The 25,661-nt window shown below is 42.6% G+C and overlaps 1 protein-coding gene across 4 annotated transcripts in view; it reads left to right on the forward strand.

Moving 5' to 3' along the window:
• The window catches only part of DPP6 (dipeptidyl peptidase like 6), a 2,254,101-nt gene that overhangs the window by 1,445,889 nt on the left and 782,551 nt on the right, over nucleotides 1-25,661 (forward strand). The window lies entirely within an intron of this gene.

Raw genomic sequence — 25,661 nt, forward strand, 5'->3', positions numbered from 1 at the left:
TTTTAAATTTTAGTTCCTAGTTTTTATGACAGTAGGTCTGCGATACGAACTTATGATGATGTAAATAAATAAATAAATAGAAGTTAGTTTGTTCGTCCTTTTAAAAATTAATAATTATTTTTTTAGCAAAACATACTTTTTGCCAGGAGTCTCATCTTTCCTTTTTCTTTCAAAACTCCTTCAATCTTGTGAGATTGCCAAAGTGGCTGAATGTTCGTAAAATTCTTTTAAAAATCGTAAAATTGACAAATATGTGGGGATAACTATAACATTCGTGACCCCTAAAGAGTACAAGCGACCTAGGGGCATGCAAACTGCCATGATGCACACGCAGCTTGCATTAGAGAGTAATTTACGGAAATGCACCACAAAAAAAGCACAAATTCAACACCTACATTTCATAAGAAAATCCATCCAATTTAAACTGAAACGTTTTCGGTTATCGGTTTGTAAATGATGATCGCTCTTCTGCAGTATCAGACATAAAACAGCGTTTGCTCTTAAGCCTGGTACCTATGACGCATGCTTGTAGCTTCAGTAACATTTTAACTGCAAATTCACGTCAATTGGTGGGCATTCACAGACTCCTATGTAAGTCACATCAGTTTCTGAATGTTGTTCTAAATACTGTAACAATATCTGAATGGTAGATGGAATCAAACAGCATGCCAAGTCATCATCATATTACAGTCACAGCAGGCGAACAAGGGCTGTTCGGCCTTCAAAGTGCATTAATACAATTATTTGCTTTCAAAATGAACAAAAGCTGAACGTGTTTCTGAGAAATCAAACACTGAATTATGTTTTCGGTAGCTCTTTAAAAACTGCTGTGTTCAAGATTACTGTTTAAGAGGGAAAGCGTCCATACTGTGTAATGTTTTGGAATGTAAATCAAGCTGAGAAGAAAAAAAATGTGGCAGAAATATTCAGTAAAATAGTAGTGACATAACACATAGATCTTTTACTCCCAAAGGTATAGAATGTGGAGCAAAATAAAATGTAAGACCAGGGGGGAGGTTTGAAGAGATAGGATTGTGAGATGTTTTAGGAAGGGGGAAGACTTAATCTGCCAGTGTGCTTTTGTAGGGATGGGTAGTAGGGTGTGCAGGCCAGGAATTGTTTAATTATCAATTTCATAATTTCTAGGCAGTTGACGTGTAGTCATATAAGAGTGCCTTTCACAGATCCATGAAGGTCATAGGCTGCCTCAAGGCCCCGTAGGCCTTTGTTGCATACCTCATTTTTTTATCATTTTGCATATCCCTGCCTAGACGGCCATCTTACGTTCAGTATCGCTTTAAATAACTGCAAGTTAGGATAAATTACAATACACTGCATTAAAATCAAGATATTAGGTTGATTTTGAAAGTGCGGGTTAGGATTCTAAATGTATGTTACAAACCTTACAGAAATATGGAGCTTTACATTTTTTAAACTAAGAATTGAACCACAGTTTTTATTATTTTGCTTTATCATTACGAGCATTGTAGTTTAGTTATCAAATTGTGAACAATGAGATCTGTATTATTTTTATGTTTCAAGTTTTAACTTTAAATAGTTATTTTGTTGTAAAGTATACACATAAATTATTTTACTAATATTTCATTCAAAAAATGAATTTACAGTGTTTCGAATAAAGACGTAATGTCTTTAGCCTAATGCACTTGAAACAAGGCAGACAAGACATCAGTCACATTTGTGACAGAGTACACATATGCAAACTCTAAATCAGTGGCGGCACCTCCACGTCAATTTATGTTTCTTTCTGCTGCAGCTTTGCTTTTGGGTTGGGGCTTCTCCGATGACAGGGGAGCAGGGGAGGAGTGGTTTGCCCACTCCTGAGTGCACATGACTGTTAGGCAAACATTCATGCATACTTCACAGCTTCTCCATACAGCCTGCATTACAGCGTGCGTAGAGAACGTGCCCTAGTCCCCATTTCCATCGTTGTGATTGGCTATCGGTAGGCTGGGAGCCGGGTGTTTCCTGGTGCTTTCTGCATCCTGCTGCGGGACCAGAGTCAGGAAGAAGAGGACGGAGAGGAGGCGGCGGTTGGCTGCCCATTACAGGTAAGTGTTTTTTTTAAAAACTTTTTCTGCCCCTCACTTCCCCGCCCCTGCCCTACCACCCCGGTCACGTAGCAGCTGCTACTACTCTAAATCAGGCCCTAAATTTGTTGATTCTGTTGGCTCAATGGCATCAACTCATGACTAACAACTCAAGAATACATGTTGTGAATTGGAGGTCCGGAGTTGAATGGGTGGCAGGTGTTCAAGCTGGATGAGAGAGAGCTCACGGACCTAGACTGAGGCTTAGCCAGCACATCTCCAATGGCTCCCACCAGGCAAGTTGTAACAATAACTTATTCACTTTATAGTTTGAAGAGAAGCACCAGCCTGTCTCACTTAAACAGAGCATAAGGCAAGCTACTACTTCACGAGGTCAGGGCAACAATCTAGCCTTGTTCTTGAGAGGCCCACGATAACAGGAAAGCTGCCCCCATGAGGGGGCTGTATGGGTGTGTGTTGCACCACTGTATGCACGGAACTAAGGCGCTTATCTACATTGACAGGATGCTTCATGCTAGCATCTGGGTGTGTGGTTAAAAGTGTGTTGTCTTTGCTTTCAGGTTATTTTGGAACTGTGTCCATGTCATGCATGATAATCATGGTGATGTGGTTCTTGTGTTACGCGAACATAAGTGCAAGGGACAAAATGTTTCTCAACAGCCGACGGCCGTTGTTGCTGATTATTGTGACTACCAGATACCAAGCATTGCTATTTCTTCCACCACATTCCACGTCCTATCTGTCTCACTCTTGCAGTTTCTGACTTTTTCTCTCTTTCTTTGGATCAACATCTACTGGAGGATGGGGTATTGGTAGGGATAAGTATGCATCTACTACTAGCAATAAGGGTGCCTATGCAAAATAAGTTCCAGATAAGGTCTCAATACATTAGCCCTTGGCTCAACCCTTGGTAGCTGGCTCAAAGCAGGAAGGCTTAAATCAGGAGACAGGATTGTAAATAACCCTGGGCGTAGTTTGCTAAGTAGCGCTACGTGTAGCTACGCGAAGTGCACTTCGCACTACGCAAGCTACGTGTAGCTACGCGAACTACGTAGTGCACTGTGCAAAATGCTGTTCGCACTGATTGCACAGTGCTGTATGCTTGTCCGCACTGTGCAATAAGTGCAAACTGCATCTTGCACAGTGCAAGCGGTTTTCTGCCGCTCGAGTAGATTTCTACTTGAGCGGCAGCTTTCTCAACCCGTACTGGTAGTGTCTTGCGAGCATAAGCGACTACTAGCAATGAGAAACCTGACCTCCCCGCGTTGAGAAGCTCGCCGGGGGGTTTCTTTTCCACGCTCGCGATCGGCAACTTGATGTTGCTGATCGCGAACGAGGAAAAAGTCTCGCTAGGCAGTCATTTTGCTTGGTCGCAGTCGCCACCTTGACATTGAGGACCACAAGCAAGCAAAAAATGACCGATGCACTATGCTACGCTATGCGTGTTTGCACTGTGCTACGTGCAATTCGCGTTGTGCGAAGTAGCACAAACTTCACAAACTACGCAAGCGTAACGTTGTGCTTTGCCCAGCCTTAATTGTAAAGCATTTAAAAACACCAATACATTCTATAATTAAGACACAACACACAATACAAATCCCATACCAATTTATAAAAATAGGAAACAGTTTAGGTTTACCTTTAAAATGACACCAAAACTACAAAAATCCAATATAGGATACCGGGGATATGAATTTTTTAAGATAAAACACTTTATAGTTGTTAAAAACATATAGCGCCTACTTGGGAAATCTGGTTGTGCTCGACCAGGACAAGGTCAAAGTTTGAGGCCAACTGCGATGGAGCCCTGGTCGGCTACACTAAGCTGGAGACCCCAGTCACAATTCTACCTTTCGGACTTAGAAACCTTTCTGGAGGATTTTCTCTCGATGTCGTGCGGACCTCTCCATCAGGCCACTTTTGATGGAACATCATAGGATTGCTTTTTCCACGAGGTACAGGTCAAATCCTGTAAGTCTGGAACTCTGGAGCTTTCAGCGTGATGAACCTTAAATCCATGCCGAGTCACGGTTGAAGGTAGTCGGCTTGACTCTTGACATCGGGTTGGTCCACTTATTGAACTTTTTACAAAAGTTCTTCCAACTTCTCCAAACTTCTGGAACTTCTTCCTGAAGTTCCTCTTGGGGGCTCAACATGTCCAAAACACAAATCCAAAGGTCTAGAAGCTCTGAGATGGATCTTGGATATCCGAACTACAGTTTCCACAATGCACCTGTCTAATTCCTTAAAAGTCCACTGGACACACTCCAGGCTGGGGAAATCTTGAGGGAGATGGTGCTGGAAAGCCCTCTTAACCTGTTGCTTTCAGGGAGTCCAATCCTTAATCCTTTTTGAAGCAAGGCAAATTTCTCCCGGTTGTAGTTCCAAGTGTGCAACAGGAGCAGTCTGTCTGGGAGCAATCGTGTGTGGTGCAGGCAAGGGTTCCAGCAGGGCTGTCCTCCTTCTTGTAGTTTCAGACAGCAAATTCGAGTTGCTATGCAGCTCTTACATATTTACTAAGTGGTCTGGGATGACAAGCAGTGGGGCACCCCTGTCCAGTGAGGTGCCGAGTGCTAGCCAAAAGCATGACAACTTCCTCCAAAGTGTGGCATATTCTTGTCCCACAAAGCACTGCACTTTAAAATTCAAGATGGAGAATAGGAGCTGGCTAAACCAACCTCCTAGTGTGGCTCATTTCCATTAACATTACCCCTCCACCTCCTGCAAAATCCATTAGCTGGCCTGCCATCTGGCTTGGGTTACATGAAGAGGAGATAGGCCTGGCTGGTATTCCTTACTGTCCTGCTCTCTTTGAAGCCCAGTGTGATTTACCCAGCCTCGACCTGGCCTGATCTTTGCAACTGCAGAGCTCCCTCCATCAGATAGCCTCCGCTCTATGCGGCCACTTCATCAATGCAGCCTGGCTGAACCTGCTAAACCCCCCAGCACTATTATATACTAGGGACTTAAAGGTAGTTTGGATTCACCTTGCCCAACTATATACTAGGGACTTACAGGGTCTGTCTTTGCCAATTGTAATTACACCGAATTACCATATACCTTTTCTATCAGAGCACTGGCCCTGGACATGGCTAGCAGAGCCCAGGGCACAGTCAGAGTCAGTTACCACTAGTATCAGTCAAATAATGGAGGTGAACAGGGCCAAAAAGGATGGCTTTCTCACAACTGCTGATAATGAAAAATGAGTCTTGGTCCCTAAAATATGTGCCAACGCCCATCACCACCTGGAAGTAGACGTAGTTCCCACAGAATGTGAATCTCATTTACCTATAAGCTTTCTACATTTGAATTAAACTATTTTGTATTTTCTATCTTTCAAAGGCCCTACCACTCCCGCCTCCTTTCATGAATGACTATAGTCTTATATAAAATAGTCTTATATAAAATAACAGGCTATAAAAAGCACCTTTCCTTTGCAGATATTTAGAAAATCTTCGTGTAGGTATGCCTTGTCAGCAAAATAAATGTATTATTGTTTCTTTGAGAAAATCACAGGCGGACAAACACTTTCCATAATATTACTTAGTCTCCTGGCAGAAACCTACATTATACTAAAAATAGAGAATTGATCAAAGCTGTATTTCTCTACCTGACTTCATCGACACAAGGAGTAAACTTCTGAAAATGTTACAGAATGCTTTCTTGACTAGAAGACAAAACGGCAGTCAGTTCATTGGAATCTATGTTCTATCGATCTTCGTGCTTTGCTGCCAGTGGACATGTTCATCAAAACATTGGTTGTATTTGCAAGATTATTTGAAGGTAGTTTTTAAATATGTCACTCACCCAGACATTCCATGGAAGGTTTATGGAGTTTTCCACTGTTGTTCTACATCAAAAGTGGAATAAGTTTGACACCAAAGAAAAGTTCAGCAAGAGCATTTTCTTGCTACAAAAATGTGATTCAGAATTTTTCCTCGAAAATCAATTTTTGCTGAGTTTTTCACTTGCAAACTTAATTTCAGTTTTATTTGGTTTTTAAAAACATTACAAAGTAAAAAAAAAACTTCATATCACTGGGGTTAAATATTTGCAACTTTGCATACAACTGTTTACTGCAGGGTTTTATTTTATGTGATTTGCTGCCAACGGACATGTTCATGAAAGCATTGGTTGTGTTTGCAGGATTTATTGAAGCTTAGTGTTCACATTTAGAAGTATATGAGCTAAATATGTCACTCATCTAGTCACTAAATTGCTGGGACTTTTGCAAAATGTCCTACTATTTCTGCGTGTGAGAGCTCAGACTTCCTAATTATCTCTGATGTGTATAGAAATGGTATATTCAGACTTAACTTAAGAGGCAATGTATAAAGTATTTGTGCAACAGTTTAATTTCAGTAATACCATGGAAACACAATAAAAAGACTCCACACTAATTTGGGAAAGTAGAGAATATTCATCTGTGTAAAACAAGACCTAAACAACAAAATTCCAATAAGTAGAACTTGCAATATGTATTTATTTTTAATTAAACTGCTATATAGTGCTTTAAGTTTAAAGACAGTAGCGCTTAGGGGTACTTGCTGTCACGCTAGATCAGGTTAAGTCCAAAGTTCAGGCCTGACCACGATGGAGGGCAGGCCAGCTACAGGACCCACACAGGCCCACTGAAAAAGTGCCTTGGATAGTCTGCGATGAAGACTCATTTAGTCAGTTCTGATTCACACAGGCGGGTCCCGCGTCGTAGTTGAACCCCTTACGATGCAGGTACTGCGTCATCACGAGCCTCGCAGTTAGGACCTCGAATGAACGATGCATTGTCGTCGAACCTCGCAATCCGGACCGCATTGTTCTTTGAGCTGCGTAGGGATGTCGTCAGATTAGGTCGACGTCTAAGGGCCGTGCTTCGGTTCCTATCTGCGAAAAGTCATTAATGCGCTAAGTTTTAAGCAAAAACAGCTGCAGAGCCCATTTCTGAGGCCCAGGACTAGATTTGTACCCCAGGCAAGGGAGGACTCACAAATGGCAGAGTCCATATGCAAATGCAGAGTTAAAATAAGTCTTTGATGGCCCTGAGACATCAAGAACAGGGGGCAAGCCCTTGGAGAAACATGGGTTCGAGGATGTAATGAGAAGATCCAGTCCTTTTCACACCCAGGCCAGAAGAATCAGGCATGTAGTAAAGTGGTTGTCCCTCCTACAGCACAGCACAGCAGTCAGCAGGCAGCAGGCCAGCACAACAAAGCAGTTAGAAAAGTGGCAGTCCCTCCTGTAGCACAGCCGCTCTTCTTCCTGGCAGAATGTCCTTGGTTCCAGCAAGGTTCTCATTTAGTAGTGTCAGGGGTCCAGTACTTCTACCCTGTTGTGCCTTTGAAGTGCAGGGAGACTTCAAAGAGACCGTTGAAGATTACTGCCCTGGCTCCAGGATCACTACAAGGGGGTATGCAGCTCTTTGTGTGTGGACAGACACAGCCCTATTCAGGTGCAAGTGTCAGCTGCTCCCTCCCAATCTGCCTCAGGAAGGCCCTGCAGCTTGGTGATGGGCCATCAGGATGCAAATCTCACACCCAAGCTCCCTTTGTGTGTGACTATCTAGAGGGAATGCACAAAAACCAGCTGTCACCTAACCCAGTCGTATATACAGAGACAGGCAGAGGTACAGGATGGTCTAAGTAAGAACATACCAACTTTCTAAAAGTAGCAATTTCAAACTTACAATTTAAAATCTAACTTCACCATAAGTTGTGATTTTAAATTGTGAGTCCAGAGGCACTAAACTCCAAATCTGTATATATTCCCGATTGGAAAATACACTTACAAATATGTTTTAAGGCAATTATAATGTTAACTTATGTGAGAGATAAGCTTTGCAGTAGTGAAAAACGAATGTAGTCGTTTTTCACTACCAGGACATGTAAAACTCAAAAGTACCTTTTGAATAAATGCCGCCTGCCCATAGGGCTTCCTAGTTCAGTTCCAGCAGGTATTCATGCACACCAACCCCTACTCCCACCCGATGGGGGTTTTCTAAAGGGGTTGGCTGCCGTACCTTGACCTATAAACATGCTGCTCTGGAAGCATCCTCTCAAGTGACAGCATATTGAAGAGTGTTTTCGGAGTCACTGGGATAAAACAGACAATGTATGTATTCCTCAACTATACTTGTGTTCAGAATGAAGCCAATGTTCTTCAAAAAAATCATTAAATTGACAGTGCAATAATAGAGTTTACATGTTGCTGATACTGCACAGCTCTATATGTAACACTAAAGGTGAGCAGATACAGAGACTATAGCTGCAATTGTTTGATCCTGGGAACACATGTGAACCTACGCACAAGTGCAGCATGTAAGGCATTATTGGAGGAAACCTTCGATGGCCACTGCTCAAAGGAATGCAAGCTTATTGTACCTTAGTGGTTGACTCTTTTCACATGTATTGTACTACTTTGTTTCTTCTTATGGGAAGTGCCTTGGACAAACTTGCTATAATAAGATAATAAATAAATAAATAAGGTAATATTTATCGCAGTTTGTACATCTTTGGCTTAATTGCTGAAACAATCGATACCTTGAGATTTACTATCCTACCCCATTTTTCATCAAACTCCATCTCGCACTTGGCACCAGTCGATACGTAGCTACTATGACTGCTGTAACTAATACTGTACGCCAATGTTCATGGCATTAAATGTATTTGCATTCTCGGATAATAGAATCCTGTGCCTTATATAATGATTGGCTCCAGCCTAATGTTCTGGGCTGACTAAAATATTTCATCATCCTTAAATGTCTCAACATCCTCAGATAATGTAATTTTGCACCTTATCTAATGAGCCATCTCTATTGTACCTCTAGTACCTTTGGGTAATGTCTGCGCTGTGTAAAAATGCATAAATAAGTAAGTTAGATGTTGTGGAACCCTTGTAAGGGAGCGTTTTATTTCATATTCTTATTGCCAAAGCTGGTCCTGTGTCCACCATTTAGCAGAGACGGCACAAGCACTCAATTCCTCCGAAGAAGCTTTACATTCAATGTATTTTTTATAAAAATATTTCTAAATGGCAGGTTCTGTAAATAATATAATTGAAACATATGTTCACAGTGCAAAAAGATTTTTTTTCAAGTACTACTTTTCATCTTTACATTCATAAATTTTGCATACAACCATCAACCACTCTGACCCGACAGAAATGCACCAAATGGATCAGCTCTTCATAAGTGATTATTCATGGACACATAAACCTTTAAAACATGTGTGACCTTCCTTTCATTAATTATGAACATTTCTGTACTATGATTATGTCAATAAATAACTTTTAATCTAGCCACTCAAATAGCATCCCCTTTTACTGATTACTAGAGCCCCAGATATATCTGCCTGTTACTCCCCACCAGGGTTACCGATATTGGGGTGGGAGTTAAGAGGGATTACAAGGTGTACCCTCAGGGTACCCATAAAATTGATGAGCTACTATAGGAATCGGTATGTCTGGGACTGATTCCCACAGCAGAATCCAGCTGCATCCAAGGATCTCTTATGGACTGTTGGGAATACTCAAGGAAATGCCAAATAAATGGTTGGAGGTGGGGCGGGCTGGGGGGGGGGGGGGGGGGGGGGAGGTGACAAAATAAAACACAAACACGCACTTGAAGCTTCAAAAATATTTTGCAAAGAAATGTTAAGATTTTCTGCTTATCTAGCTAACATCTCCAGAAAGCATGTCAAAGCGCCCATGTGTTCCCTGTTATCACGGGGTTTAGCAAAGTGAGACATTTAATGGAAAAGATATGTATTGGATAAAAAATTACATCAGCAAAAATGTAGATTTAAATTTCACCTCTAATTAAAACGTGCACAGGACGCACTGTTGGTACGTGTAGGATTGATAAACGGGAAAAAACGGCAATATGCATGATTACAACTTTAGCAAGGCTGCACATTCAAAATTACAGAATTTATGCATTCGTAATTTAAATATATCTGTATTCCACTAGACACATTTATGCGCTGTTCATGCAAAGGCGTGAGTGCCACACCCAACAACAGTTGGGTCAACTTTTGCAGATGGACATTCTTGCATCCCAGTTGTATGCAGTCAAGATCTACAATATTGCATCTCTAATTGTAAAGCTATTCGAAAAAGACTGTGAGTTCAATGATACTGGCTTGATCACTTACTGGTAATCGTCATTAATATCTTCCTGGTTTCATGTCTTAAGAGACAATTCATGATCCATGTTACTGACAGACACCACTTTAAGTTTGGGTTGAATCCTTTAATCTTTACACCCAGCTTTTCTTTACTCCCGCTTCTAGAGTATTACAAAAGGTGTTGGTGACCTCGCAACTTCCTATAAACACCAACGTATCTGTGCCAGTCAGAGTTCACTTTCAAGGGTGGCGGGGGTGGTGGTGGGGGGGGTTAAAGTGTGTTTTTTATTATTCAGATCATCTTATTACATTACACAATAAAAATGTGTAATTGAAACTAGACTTCAGACAATCAACATATTTCCATCCAAACAATACAATCAGCAACGTCAAAATTGACAGTATTCATAATTCGAAACTACCCTTTTTCCTCATCAAGGTCTTTGGAGACAGTCTGAAAACAACAACACCCACTTTTTCCCCAATGTAAATCTTCAGAAGAAGTGCCTCTCCTAATAGCTGAACTCTTCTATCCTCGTACCTAGGAACCACCATCACTCTCCCGTCTCTAAAGTTCTATGAATCAGGAAATCTCATGTGGTTTCCTATTTTTTTTTTTTGAGGGGGGGGTTAGTTTTATATAGCACAAATGAGACCCGAGAAATCAGGTGTCAGAGCACTTTACATAGCACCAGTTCCGTTACACGAGGACGCATACATTTTTCTTAGGCAGAGGGAGATTACGTGATTTGACCAGTATCACAGGATGTTAAGCATCGTAGCTGAGACTCAAACTCGGTTCCCCAGCTTCCACGTTGACTGCTCTAGCCGAAAGGCAAGATCCGTTCCCCAAGGCCTAATAGACAAGGGAGTGCTATGTTGCCTCTTGTTGGTCATTATTGGTCTGTAGAATTTCTTCCTTCTTCTCATGCATATTATTCTCAGCAGTCTAGAGTGGGGCCATCAACATCCTCAACTAGGCTCCTCTCTTCTTGTTGTCCAGAACTTTTACCCTGGTGTTCATCTTCACTATATTCTAAAATCTAGTTTCATCCAGACTCTTATCTCAAGAATCTGCATTTGATTTCTCCTGTTTTAGATCTGTCTTCTCAGGGCCTACTCAGTTTCTTCTACTCTCCCTTTTAGGCCTTCAAATTTGACCTGTGCAACATTAATCACCATTGCGGTGTCTACAGATTTCTCAGTTAGGTTACTGTTCAGTGCATTATTGGATGTGAGCAGGGCCTCTTTACTCTTAGTGAACACCATTTCTTCTTTAACCTGAGGTCTCCCAGGATTCAAAATGTTGCGCCCTTTGCAAGATGCAGCCTCAATGCTTCAAAAATTCTTCCTTGGGGTTGATCCTTTTTATCCACCATTCGTCTTTAATTAGTCACCAGTCTAAAAAGGTAACCAAGTTAGGTAAAGAAAGACACAGATGTAATACAGAGTAAGAAACTAGCCATATGGTGCCCGGGCTGCCTCACAGTAATGTACTTCCATCCATTAAGGATCTCAAAGGAGCTCAACAGTTCCAGCTTCTTCAAGAATTGGCAGACATAATAAGTGCAGTTCACAAACTAGGTCTGATGGCTTGTGAATCAATTCTCTGCCTGCACAGACACTAGTCCTGCTTCACTTTGTGGTGCACAACATTCTCTGCACCTGGTCCCGGAATCACTGGAGGACATGCCTGCCTTCTCTATCAGTCACTCCCTCCCTATGGATGACTTTGTGCCCCTTGGAATGCTCTGCTCCAACTAAACAGGTGGGTTTGCACCTGATTTACAGTTATGATCTCAAAATAGATTGCAGGGGGTCATGGATGATCACATTATTTGAGGCTGTGGGATCAGATTGGTATGTATCAGCGAGGTATGAGGGATCACCCCAGTCTGATCTTTGTTGTCATCACTCGGCATGGCAGGGAGCCCTTAACAGAAGTTGAATATAATAGTAGCCAGGTGAGGCATCTAGTGCTGCCCTTCAAGGAAGGAGTTTTAAGGGATGGGACAAAGAAAATGATCCCAGGAGTGATGAAGATTACAGAAAGATTATCAAACAAGTATCTCTTGATGCAGCTTAATCGCTCCCTTTTTTATATGATGAGGATATGCCAATCAATAATACTTTCATAAGATCCAATTAAGATGAAAATAGTACATGAAGCATACGCCTAAAATAAGCATGAATAGGCTTCCAATAATAACAAGAATGAAATACAGAAGCCAAATTCGAGAATCTGAAGACAGCACCTTTGAACTGAATATCACATAACATGCAATAAGCAGACAAAACATCTGATCTTCAGATATTAACTTTCCATGCACCCTGAGCTTCCACACAGAATCCAAGATCTCACTGGAAACCTACTTTTTATACAGATGGGAACTTCAGATCTAGTTGCTGCATCGGCCATTGAAACACCACTTTCTAAGGGAAGTACAGCAGCACAAATGCCCTTTCTTGCTGAACCACAGGAAACCAAGAATGGATTACAATGGCACAACACTGCTGTTCTGGTGCAGAAAGAGATAATCACCATATGAACAGTCAAAGTATAACATATGACAGACCTCAATAGGTCGGGCCGCGTCTCCTGCGAATTATGCAAATATTCGGAGAAACATCGGGGCTATATATGAACCCTCGCAAGTCCACCTTATGGGTGCTAGTGGAGTGTTCATGAGTGGGGGATTGGGCATCTACTCTCCAAGTGGCAGTGGGGGGGCATTAAATATTTGGGGGGGTTTCTGTCTGAGGTACCCACAGTCACCTGGGAGTGGAATTTTGCGCCGGTGTGGGAACGGGATCTCAAAACGTGTTCCCGTATGCCACTGACGATCTATGGCAGGTCAGCCATTTTTAAAATGGTGGCTCTCCCCCGGCTGTTATACCACCTACAAAACCACCCATACCCCATCCCACCCAAATGGTTCCAACAGGTAAACTCTGTACTGGGGCAGTTTCTGTGGGAAGAGGGCACTGTACGTGTGGCGCTGCGCACTTGTTTTTTATATACATATTGTGGTGGGTTGGTGACTTCCGACATTCTCTCCTACTATCAGGCCTCCCACCTCCTAGTCTTGAACGAGTGGTGGTATGGAGACTAGGGAGACCCGGTGTACGCTCTGGAGCGTTACCTCATGGGGTCTCTCACGCTACACACTATTCTATATACAGCGCCGTTACGGAAGGCACTACCACCGGCCACGCAGGTGGTGTTCCAAATTTGGAGGCAGGCTCTGCGCCGTATGGGATGGTGGAACACCCTGACTGGTGAAACCCCCCTGTGGCACAATGGGTGGCTACCTGGGCTCTCGATGCTACAGGGCTTCCGGGGATGGGACAGTATTGGCATTTTGACCTTAGGGGATGTATTATCAGGTACGACGCTTAAGTCTTTTCAGGATCTTAGCAAGGAATTTAGTATGCCCTGCTCACAGTTTTTTAGATACCTTCAGTTCCGCCATGCACTCGCCCCTAGTTTAGAGGCCTGGAGTCCCTCCTCGAGTTCAGCCCTCTGGAAGCGAAGGTGTTCATGGGAGATTTGGAGACGAAGAAGATATCACGCATATATCAGTCGCTGGTCACACACTGTTCCCCCACACTGCAGAAGCTCCAGGAGACTTGGGAGGAGGACGTGGGAGAATTGGAGGAGGAGGATTGGAGGGAGGCGCTGGCAGCCCCCAGGGGTGCTGCCATAGCGAAGCGCCTACGTCTCATCCAATTTAAGTACTTACATAGAATTTACTTCACTAGAGTGCGGCTATGGCGGGCGGGAATGATCGCATCTCCGGACTGTCTTCGATGTGGCGGGGAGATGGGGACGTTTATGCATGCAGTGTGGAGTTGTGGTTCCCTTGATCGGTTCTGGAGGGGAGTGCTGGCCTGCTTGTCTGAGGTTTTGGGGTGGGAGCTCCCTCGTACGCCGCAGTTAGTCTTACTGCATGTGATGGAAGGGGTGGGCGGCAACGTCTACAAGAGGCATTTGCTGCTGCTGGGCCTCACATTGGTAAACGGGACGTGGCCAGAGCGTGGAAGGATCCACGGGCCCCTTCTGTGGAGACATGGAAAAGAGGGTTAGATGTTTGTATGGGGTTGGAGCAGCCGATTTTTGTAGCCAGAGGATGCCCACGAAAGCATTATAGAATCTGGAAACACTGGGCTGAGTACAGGGGCCTGTGGCTTGAGCCGCCGGTGGAACGGGAAGACCTTCCGGAGGTGTGATGAAGGGGCCATGGTAGCGGGTATACATGTGCAGTCATTTGGGTGTGCTATGTGTAGGAGACTTGGGACAGATTTAGTGCGACTCGGGGGGGTGGGTTCAAGGGTGGGGTAGTTGGGGGGGGGTGGTTGGCTAGAATTGCTTTGTTTATAAAAAAAAAAAAGAAAGCTGATTGCATTTCAATTGATGTCATATATTTGTCCTGCAGATGTCTCCGGTGTGCAGAGCTCTGCGGAATGTGTGCAGCCTATCAATAAAGTCTGTTTTCAACAAAAAAAAGTATAACATATGTATTCCTCTTTCGAGATGGGACCACAGAAAAAGTTGCGAGACCAATCCAATAGTAAAGAGTCAGATGCATTTAAAAACTTCAGAAAAAAATAGGCACCAATTTCAATATCAACTCTGTGGTGCAAATCCTTAGGGATTTTCGCTCAAAATCAAGAATCCCATTTTCTCCCCAGCTCCTGACTGTACAAATGGCTGAGATTAATAGAACCCTTATAGAATTAAACTACTTATAGATAACTTCCAAATGTTCAAAAGGAGGATTTTATAGTGAGCGAAAGACACAAGGAAGGTCCCAACTGGGGTCAAGTTAACTTGTGAGAGGTTTGCTATCACCCACTGCTCTGGGATTGTACATCATAATCCTTGAAGTCCTGTAAGCCACATCAAGGGATCGACAATGCTGTAGTTGTAGAAAATCTGATATTAAGGTTTGAGATTGCAGGACCCTTGTTAAATTCAGGCACATACATTTACAACACATTGGCTTTGTCAAACTCTCAGTCCCCAGGATGATTTTAAAGCAAAATAATTCAAGACGTCAGCCTAATGGTAGTTGTATCATTTCACAGTGGAATCCCTGCTGGACTGATCGATCCCTAAAGCGTACTCACTAAACAGAACGAATCGCAGCATGCATAGCTTTGCAATAGGTAAGTCAGCAACCAGATATAGAGGAGAGCAAGTCACAGGAGCCCCAGAGTCTCTATCAAGATAGAACCAAAACAAATCCACTTCCTCCCTTCGCCATCCATGGACATCCCCATCCAAATAGGAGGGATTATTCAGCACTGAGGCCTAAAACTCCAGAGGTGAAGGGGAAGCTACAGAATGAAAGAAACACACTTACCCATCAGACCAATGTCACAATGGGGCATCTATCTGCCAATCTTCTGAATCCTGGTATGAGAGCAAAGATGAAAGGTACATGCCATTAACCAAATCTGTCCAGCTCAGGAAATTCTTGTATAATGTGCTTGAGACAGTAAAACAATTCTGCTGTGTCCATTTGGCCAAAAAGTGTTCAGGTCCTGTAAATTAACTGAACACAGAGATATGACATGAGGTTCTGCTCAGATCCTAATGGCCATCTGTCTGGATTTGATTAAACTCTGATTAAATATGAAAACACGAAGTCACATTGCCTGACTCGACCAGACATGGTAACCCCTACAGATGACCGTTTCCTCATATCACCTGATCAGCTGGACTGGACCACTGCTGTGGTTGCTTGGGCCTTCTCCAGTAGGTCCTCCAGTTCCCAGGCATACGCACACCAATTGTGAAGTCCATTCATTTCCACACTGTTTTCACTTCGCATGGCCATCTTTACTTTGTTCCAGTATGCAAGGCAAGTTGGGCTTACCAGGTCTACTGGAGTGACCCTCAGAATCGGATGTTTCCCATAGGCTTCCTCCATCAGGTCATGAGTTTAGCAGTGGGAGAACTCTTAAAGGATGTCTGCCATGTTTGCTGGCCAGCCATGCCCTCATCATGGGATATAATCTGCTGTCTTGAAGGGCCTAGACAGAGGAAAAATGTAATTTCAACCACGTCGGAAAATGCTGTAAGTACTGGTCTTCCTGCTGTACACGGATGAATGGATGGGTGCCCTGAAAGTCAATAGTGTGATGATCTTTCTTCGAGAAATGAGTGCAAGGGAACTATAGGTAAGTTTAAACTTTAGTACTAGGATGCTAAAACTGATTAAGAATATTCAAATCTGTCATAAACCTAGGTGATTGCTTCACCACAAGGAATACAAATGAAGACCCATTTGTTTACTGGCCTTTTCTGAGATTGAGGTCACCGCTTTATGGTCTGCTACAGCACAAGTTTGGGATAAACCCTGACACTTGGAAAGTGAGTCTGCAGGAGCCCAGAAACTTGAAAATGTGCTTCCCTGGCTTAGTTAGGAACACACTGACTTAACTGAAGAGATACCAGTGGAACTTAGAAGAGACTCCAAGCAATATTTCTAAATAAACGTAAAGGGAAGACTGAGAAAGGTTTGATAATTTGTTGGCCCCCACATAGATCAGAAAATGTGGTCTATCTGGTGAACCATAAAGCCTGTTTCCAAGCAAGTGCTATAGACACAAATTCGTTCAATTCTGTAGTATACATCTGCATTCCAGAAAGTGGGAACCTGATAAAGAAAGATGATGCCTTACTGATATTAGAAAGATGATAAGGATGGAGAAGAGCAGAAGCAATGGCCAAAGATGGCCTGCCCACAGTGTCACTTGAAATTCTCCTGACTGTCCATCATACTTCGTTCCCCAAGCATGGTTAGCAGGAGATTTGGTTATGCTCTCTCCCAGGCCCAATGACCGTCTTTCAGTACCTGATTCCTTATGGTTACTCAAGAGGTGAACTGGATGGTTGCGGGGAATGGGGAGTGGAACATGGTTATGCAAAGCTGACCTGCAGCTGCATACCAATATAAGTGAATAGGAAAAAGGTGCCAGCCACTTAGCTAATGATAGACACTCAATGTCTACAGGTGGCTTCATGAGCTCTTTCAAAGCATCCTCTTTTTAGGATTGAGGAATACATATGGGTTGAGCTTTAACTTGATTAATGTTACTGTTGCACCCTCATCAGCATCTAGTCAATGTTTTTTTTTCATTTTTAAGATAGTTCATCAAAATATTGTATACTGTATACTCAGTTATGTGTCATCCAGGAATTATATTTTGACACCACTTCCCTGATGTTATTAAAGGGCTATGATGCATGATTTGAGTTCCTTAACTTCATAAAGAAACTCTTCAGCCTAATTTCTTTATATGTTCAAGGAACTTCTCAGGGACTTGTTATATCCTAGGTAAGCTATTGTTGGGGGCACGTTACCTGTTAAAAATTGGTTTTCTGGTTGGCAGAGGTATGCACCCTATCCAGGTAGGTGCCATAATAATAATCAGGTAAAGTCACAAACGCACCCTAAATTAACCTGTGCTCACCCCCTCCTAGATTGGCATTCAAAAGTCAGGCTTTACTTAAGAGAGAATGTGTAAATTATTTGTGCAACACTTCAAACAGTAAAACTGTGAAAACACCTAACAGAAAGATACCCACCAGGTTAGAAAAACAGAGCTCAATTTAATAAACAAACAAGACCAAAATGACAAAATGACAATAAGTAGAACAGGAGTTTTGAATTTTTAAAGAATATCTTGAAATATAGTGCTGAAAGCATAAAGCACAAATCGGGCAATCTGGTCACGCTAGATGAGTTAAAATCCCAAAATTCAGGCTGACCGCGATGGTGTGCGGGCCAGATACAGGAACAAGCCTTGGCCTGCAGAAATAGTACCTTGGTTCTCGGATGCTTTGTCGTTGAGGACAAAATGTGAGGAGGAAAGGAGACAATGCATTGTCATTGATCCCTACGGCTGAGCCATGCAAGTCGGAAATCTGTTGTTGTCGAATACCAAGATGTAGGCAATGCATTGTTGTTTAGCTGCAAAAGCTGGCGATGTTGTGTCCTCGATCCTCGCAGCAGTGCAATGCGTTAGCGTTGATTAAGATGCGCCGGGTCCGAGTAGAGCAACGACAGGGATGCATGGATTTTGGCAGTTGCAGCACTTTATATCCACTTCCAAGGGCCCAGGTCTGGATGGATTGGCACCACTTGGCAGGGCAGGACTCTCAGATGTCAGAATCCAGGTGGCGGTGATGAGTGGATTGAAGTATTTGATGTCCCTGAGACTTCAGAATAGGTGGAAAGCAAACAAGCCCTTTGTTTCAATCTGGTTCTGGGCTGGAGAGATGCAGGTCCAGTTGCTTCTCACTCCCAGGCAAGAGGGCAGCAGGGAGCATGTCAGCCCAGCAGAGCAGGAGTCCAGCAGGGTAGCTGTTCAGAAGAGTGGCATTCTGTTGTGTTCTGATCTGAAAAGGATGTTACTGAATGTTCATATTGTGTTCTGGAGTGCAGCTGCAACTGGGCTCTAGAACATAGCTAGTGGTGCCAGTAACATTATCATGTTGCGGCATCATTATTTTTCAATGGTGATGCAGGATACCCTTTTGACAATGAGGAGAGCCGCCTTGAGGCTAGAAGGGAAAATGTCTCACTGAGTTGTTGTGATTGACAGATCTGTGCAGGATTGAAAGGACTCACTGCAGTTGGTGAGCGTCGTCACAAGATTACTGCATCAAAGCCTGTCAGTAATATTTTTAATACTATGAATGTTAGCGTTTGGCAAAATGCTATCGCGCAATAACGGAGAGAGCCACTTGTGTCACTGGTTTAATAGCAATGCCACATTCAAGGAAGCACTGCTGCATGACTGTAATAAGTGTCAGCATTTCACTAGCACCATCACTTGCAGGGAAGCACCACGACATGTTCAAACAGAGGAAGTGCGGTGTTAGACCTTGTAAACCGCACTTTGTCGCCTAGCAATGCCACATGCATGGACACGCCACCATGTGTTCAAACAGATGAAATGCAGCTTCAGACAGTGTAAACAGCACGTTATCAGAGTTACAGAGCAGATAACGTGCTAGAAACTTTATTTAACAGTACGTAGTAGCATGGGAGTGTCAGTAATGTATTGGAATGGCAGATCTAATGAATTTATGGAAAAGTCAATGAAGTAAACGTAAGGACACGAAGATACCTATTTTCTGCAAATAAAATATGGTGGGTCAACATCAGTGACACGCACACTGCAAACCATTTGCATGTTAATGTTTTTTGTTCAGCCAACAGAATATATTGCAAAGGCAGTGGTGTGAGCAGTTCTATACTCAGTGACATGCACACTAAAGACATCCCCGACCCATGCAGGTAACAGCGAAGGGGCCAGGTAAGGGGGGATTTCAAGGAATGATGCAGTGGGAACATTAATTATTTATTTAATTTTCCCTCAGCTTCGTCACTCGAAATCCCCCGCCGCTGTTACTTCCATGAACCGTGGCTGACTAGTGACCCATTGCATGTTAAAGATACCTTTTTCCTGAAAATAAAACATTGTGGGAAAGCATCAGTGATACACACACTGTACACCATTTGCACATTAATATTTTGGTGTTCAGCCAACAGGACATTTTACAAAAGCCGTGTTGTGAGCAGTCATGAACTCAGTGAAGCACACACTGGAGACCCATTCTTTGTTGCAGTCTGACATAACCTTGCAGTACAGTTTCAGTGACACACACACTTTAGTGACATTTTGTGTGTCAGATTTTGCATTGCGTACATTTACGTTCAATGATGGATGGTTTTATGGCTCCAACATATTTCTTACAAAGCCCTATATCATGGGAAGACTGGAAGAAGGGCGCCGAAGCCTATGTTCAAGTCATTGGGGTGGCATTTTCACCACTGGGAGGAAGTTAGCCTTGCTAATACATTGTTTGGGAGCAGTGGGTAGAAGAATATTGAAATATCTGCCAGCATTATCTGTGGAAGTAGAAAAAGAGGAAGACAATGGAAGTGATGGAGAAGATGAGTATCAATTAGCAGTAAGAAAGAAGAAGAATGAGGTAGCAGAGAGGTTCAAGTTTTGTAAAAGAAGTCAGCTGCTTCGCAAGTCAGTAGAGAGTTATGTTGGCAGTTTAAGATCCGTTGCAGCAACTTGTAACTATAAGAGCTTCCAAGATGAGAGATGTTAGGAGATCAACTGGTGTTGAAAGTAACAACAAAAGGTACAAGTAAAACTGTTAAACACCGAAGGGTGACACTTCAAATGGCTATTGACTTAAGGAAAAGAGTGGAATTGACGAAAGGAGGGTTAAAAGAGGTAAAGTTGGAAGAAAAGGTTGAGGTAAGCCAGAAAGAGACACACAAACTGAGGAAAGAATAGGACAGTGGGAGCAAAAGAATGATGGATAAGAAACATGTATTGTGATCTAAGTGTGGTTACCAAGGTCATGTAGCTACTGACAAATTATTTCCAGCCATAGGACAAGTATGCAGGAAGTGCAGAAATAAAGGGCATTTCAGGAGGATGTGTGGAGGAAGAATGGGGAGTGTGACTAAGAGATGACCCTCAGTGAATGTGATAGGGGGAACAGAGAATGATGATGTAGAACAAGATGTAATTTTAGAAAGTCAGCAGATTGGAAAAGTTAGTGAGGATAATCCATTTTGAAACATACGTATTGATGGTGTTGTGGTGACAATAATGGCAGACTCAGGAGCTTGGTATACTCTTATTGGAGAGGAATATTTAAAGAATCTCCACAACATGTACTGAGGAACCCAGATGTGAGGTTTCTGGCATATGGAAATAAACCCATCGAATTAGTGGGCTTCGTTGAAGCCCAACAAGAGTTTCTGCAGAATGCAATATAATCAAAAGTGTATTTTGCCAAGGAGGGTTCATGTTTTTTGGTTTGGCCTCAGCAAAGAGACTTAGGAATTTGTTTTGGTGCACATAATCCTGATCAGGTGCTGGGAGCACAGACTGAAGTATGTGATGTTGAAGCAGGAGTGCCATACATCATGGAATATCTGGTCGCTTTTAAGGAACAGTTGGGAATTCTCAAAGGATTCATGCATTAGATGATGTTGAGGAATGAGGTAACTCCTGTGGCTTATAAACCCCGGGGTGTACCACTAGTGAGGAGAGAACCCCTGCATCAAGAATTACATAGGTTATGTGAGTGTGGGACGATTTAGGAAATAGAATTGTCAAAGTGGCTAGCTCCGGTGGTGATAGCTAAGAAGGGTAATGGTGACATTAGCTTGTGTGTGGACTTAAGGCATCAGAATGTGGCATATGGGCGGACCGACATCCTCTTCCCAAGATAGGTAACTTGTTGACCATCATTAAGGGTGTAAAAGTGGTTTCTGCTATAGAGGAAAGCCAGTCTGCAACATATAAAAACCTGTTACAGTCATTTCTGGAGTTAGCTGAAGAATTGTATTCCCGTTTTGTACCTATGTTTGCAAACAAAATCTAACCCGTGCAGTCTCATGGTCGAAAATGTGAAGTCTGTTTGGTGTGAGAATTGTAAAAAAAGAGTTTAAGGGTTTGAAAACAAACATTGCCACAGCACTAGCACTTAAACCATTTGGCACCAATGATCCTTTTGTAGTAAACACTGATACCAGCTTGGTGGGTTTAGATGCTGTGCTTTTACAAAGGAGGAATGGTGTTACAATGGCTTATGCTTCAAGACCATTACGAGATACAGAGAAAGATTACTCCACCACTGAGTGGGAAGCTTTGGCTGTGTGGTGGGGGATGAATCATTTCAGAACATATGTATGGCGAACAAATTTCATTGTCCACTAATAGAGGTGCTTACAACAAGTGGGATAGGAGAACGTCTCAGAGAATAGCGCAATGGACTATGGGAATGTTGGAATACTATTTCCACATTGAATATGTTCCCGGAAAACAAAAATTGTTGCCCGACTGTTTATCGAGATTGTCTTGAGGGGGTGTGTCTAGTGTGTTGAGTGAGGAAATTGAGTGGTTGGTGGCAGGGGTGAGTATAATAACTGAAGGCAGAATATCACATGAAGAATAGTTGAAAGCTGTTATAGGAGACAATGTGTTTGGTGAAATTGAGAAATGTCTGTGAAGGGTGGCCGAGCATGGGGAGTACATCTTTTGATGCAGGGTGTTTTCAACTGGTTAGCAGGAATTGGCTGTTATAAATGAAGTGTTGATGGGAAGTGATTTACTGGTAGTACCTTTGGTACTGATAGAGAGAATAGTTAGACTGGCACATGATAGGCACATAGGAATGAGCACTACCAAGAGAAGGTTAAGAGAAGAGTATTGGTGGCCTGGATTAGGTCGTGATGTTGAGAGGCACATTAAAAAGAGAGCGGGTTTTATGTGTTTGGAGGGATAAATCACAGAAAACTGTAAGCTATCCTCCATTGGAGTTGAATAGGCCAGCTGGTCCATGGAGGAGAATAGAAATTCATATTACTAGTCCATTGCTTTTGATAGGAAGTTGCCCCATATATGCAATTGTAGTAATCAACTACTTTTCAAGGTTGCCTAAAGTACAAATCACTGGGAAAGTTTCTTTAGAAACAGTAATTGTGTTTCTAAAAAAGTTGTTTTTGGGAGAAGGAGTGCCGGAAATTATGGTTTCGGATAATGGAGTCCAGTTTGTTTCACAGCACATGACAGATTTTCTTCTAGAGTAGGGAATTGAGCACGTTCGTTTGTCGGTGTACTATCCTCAGAGCAATGGTCTTGTGGAGAGGTGGAACAGATCATTGAAGAAGGATTCACAACTGCCATTTGATGGAGGAGAGGATTGGAACGTGGCGATGAGAAAGTTGTTTTGTTCTTACCATACCCTACCCCAATTGTGACTGTGAAGTCTCAGTTTGAAGCAATGAGAGTGTGCAGGGCCAGGGCACTGTCCGAAGCAGCGAAACAAACCAAGGTGGTGTTGGAAAGTGAGTCCTGTAAGGATGGTGATTTTGTGTGTGGTGATTGTGTTCGTATAAGGAAAGGGCGTATGGTTAGCAAAGGGTAGTCTAAGTATTTGGAGCCTCTTCAGGTTAGGAAAGTAAATAATTACGCACTCTTGTTGAGTGATGGAAGTATATTGAATAGGAAATACATTTGGAATGCTTCATTGAGGAAATAGCAGAAAGACCAAGGTGAAATGGATCACGAATCCAGAGCAGGAGTGTGTGAGAAAAAAACGTGTTCTTAGGGATCACAATAAAATCAAAACTCTGAAAAAGTTTAATAAGTACATGATGTAATTTACACACCTGTGTAGGGTTTATATTTTTTGCTGGAACTTCTGGTTACTCACATTTTACCTGATAACATTACATTTATTTTTTAATTGCCATATGCTATTTCATCACATGTGGGTTATGACAGTCAATGTTTGAGATATATATTTGTTGTCAATTTATGGTTTTCTTTTTTTGTAATAGTTTTGTTGAATTGTTAAAGGCGGGAGAAGTTATTGTGTTCTGATCTGAAATGGATTTTAGAAAACGTTCATATTGTGTTCTGGAGTGAGACTGTGGTTGGGCTCTTGAACATATCTGGCGCTCCCAGTTGGCCTCCCTCTTGGTCACAGGCAATAAACTTACCTCGTAACGTTATTGTGTTCCAGCATCATTACATTTCACAGTCCTTGCAGCCGCCCTTCTTCCTGGCAGAGTATCCACAGGTCCAGAAGTGTACTGAAGTGGTGTTGTCCGAGTTTCAGTACTTATACCCAGTTGTGCCTTTGAAATGGGGAAGTGGGGAAGACTTCAAAGAGAAGACTCTGAAGTGCACAGAATCCGTGCCCTTCCTGTACTGGCCCCAGACTCAATACAGGGAGTTATGTAGCCCTTTGTGTGGCCCATTCAGATGCAAGTGTCAGCTCCTCCCTCCCATCCTGCCCAGGATAGCCCATCAGGTTATGGATGACCCATCAATCACCACCAAGCTCCTTTTGTGTCTTGTTGTCTAGATGGAATGCATAAAACCTAGCTGTCCCCTACCCCAGATGTGTTTTCAGAGACAGGTGGAAGGCACCAAATGGTTAAACTAAGAACATGGCAACTTACTAAAAGTAAGGTTTTCAGAATTACAATTTAAAATCTAACTTAACCATAAGTTAGGATTTTAAATTATGATTCCAGAGACACCAAACTTGGGGGTCCTATCCCTTCCCAATTGTAAATTACACTTAAGAGATATAATAAGGTAATCCCAACATTACCATATAGGAGAGATTGGCCTTGCAGTAGTGAAAAACGCATTTAAAGGTTTTTCACTACTAGGACAAATACAACTTATAAAGTACAAGTCTTAGTTTTTTAATACATTACAGTTTGTCCTTGGGCAGTCTATGGCCTACCATAGGGGTGACTTTATGTATTAATAAGGAAGGTTTGGGCCTGGCAAGTGGGTTTGCTTGCCAGCTTGACATGGCCCTTTAAAACTGCACCATAGGCTCTGTAGTGGCAGGCCTGAGACTTGTTTAAAGGGCCACCGAAGTGGGTGGGACAATCAGTGCTGCAGGCACACTAGTAGCATTTAATTTACAGGCCCAGAGCACATGTAGTGCACTTTACTATGGGCTTATAGGTAAATTAAATAGGGCAATTGTGGAGAAGCCAATGTTACTGTGTCTGAAGCAGAAAGCACATCCACTGCTAACCAGTGCTAAAGTGTTAGTGTGCCCAGAGTTCTAAAGCCAGCAAATACGAATTCAGCAAAACAGGAGGTCAGAAGGCAAAAAGTCAGGGAAAATCATGCCAAGAATGCCAGGTCTAACATTACTCCATACATCATTATAGCTAACTGAAAATGTAAGCACTCAGAAAACAATGACAATATAATGCGGGAAAGCTCTCCGCTTAATACAACTGTCATGACTTTACTGGGGAAGCGAGACATACGTGGGTGGATGTTGAAGGTTCTGTGATGTGGGTGGGCTTGATCAATGTGTTGTGTCTCACCCACACCTCCCTTGGTATATTGTTATGCTGCAGTAGTCACAGGTGGCCTCTGGAGAGTAATGTGTCACAGTGGTGAAATGAGAATGCTGCGAGCAGAAACGTCAGGCTGTACCAGCCCACTTACCATGCAGCATGTCAGCTGTCACGTGCCACTGGGAGAACGGTGGCGACGCACTGAACCTCCAGTACGCAGAAACAGCCTAAAATCCGCAAGATCATAGGAAGGAACTGAAATGTGCCTGGAAAAACGTTTCCTCTTTTGCATCAAAGTAAAAAATATAAAGGGCTATAAATGATAGTGTTTTAAAATGTATAAAATTGGTTGTACAAGTAAGTGACAATGTTGAGTAAATGAGCATTATTCTGAGAGGAAAGAAAGTGGATTTTTTATGCTCCCATTGCGAGTGGCCTCTTAATTCTCTTGGGGCCAGTAAAGCCGTTACCAGGCTCTATAGAATGATGAGATCAGGTTGTTTCAGCTGGTCTAATTATGATTATAAAATCTGGTTATTTCAGCTGACCTCTTTCAGGAACATGGTAGTACAGCAAATTAAAGG

The sequence above is a fragment of the Lissotriton helveticus genome, chromosome 10 (assembly GCF_964261635.1).
Source record: "Lissotriton helveticus chromosome 10, aLisHel1.1, whole genome shotgun sequence".
NCBI classification, from domain to species: Eukaryota; Metazoa; Chordata; class Amphibia; order Caudata; family Salamandridae; genus Lissotriton; species Lissotriton helveticus.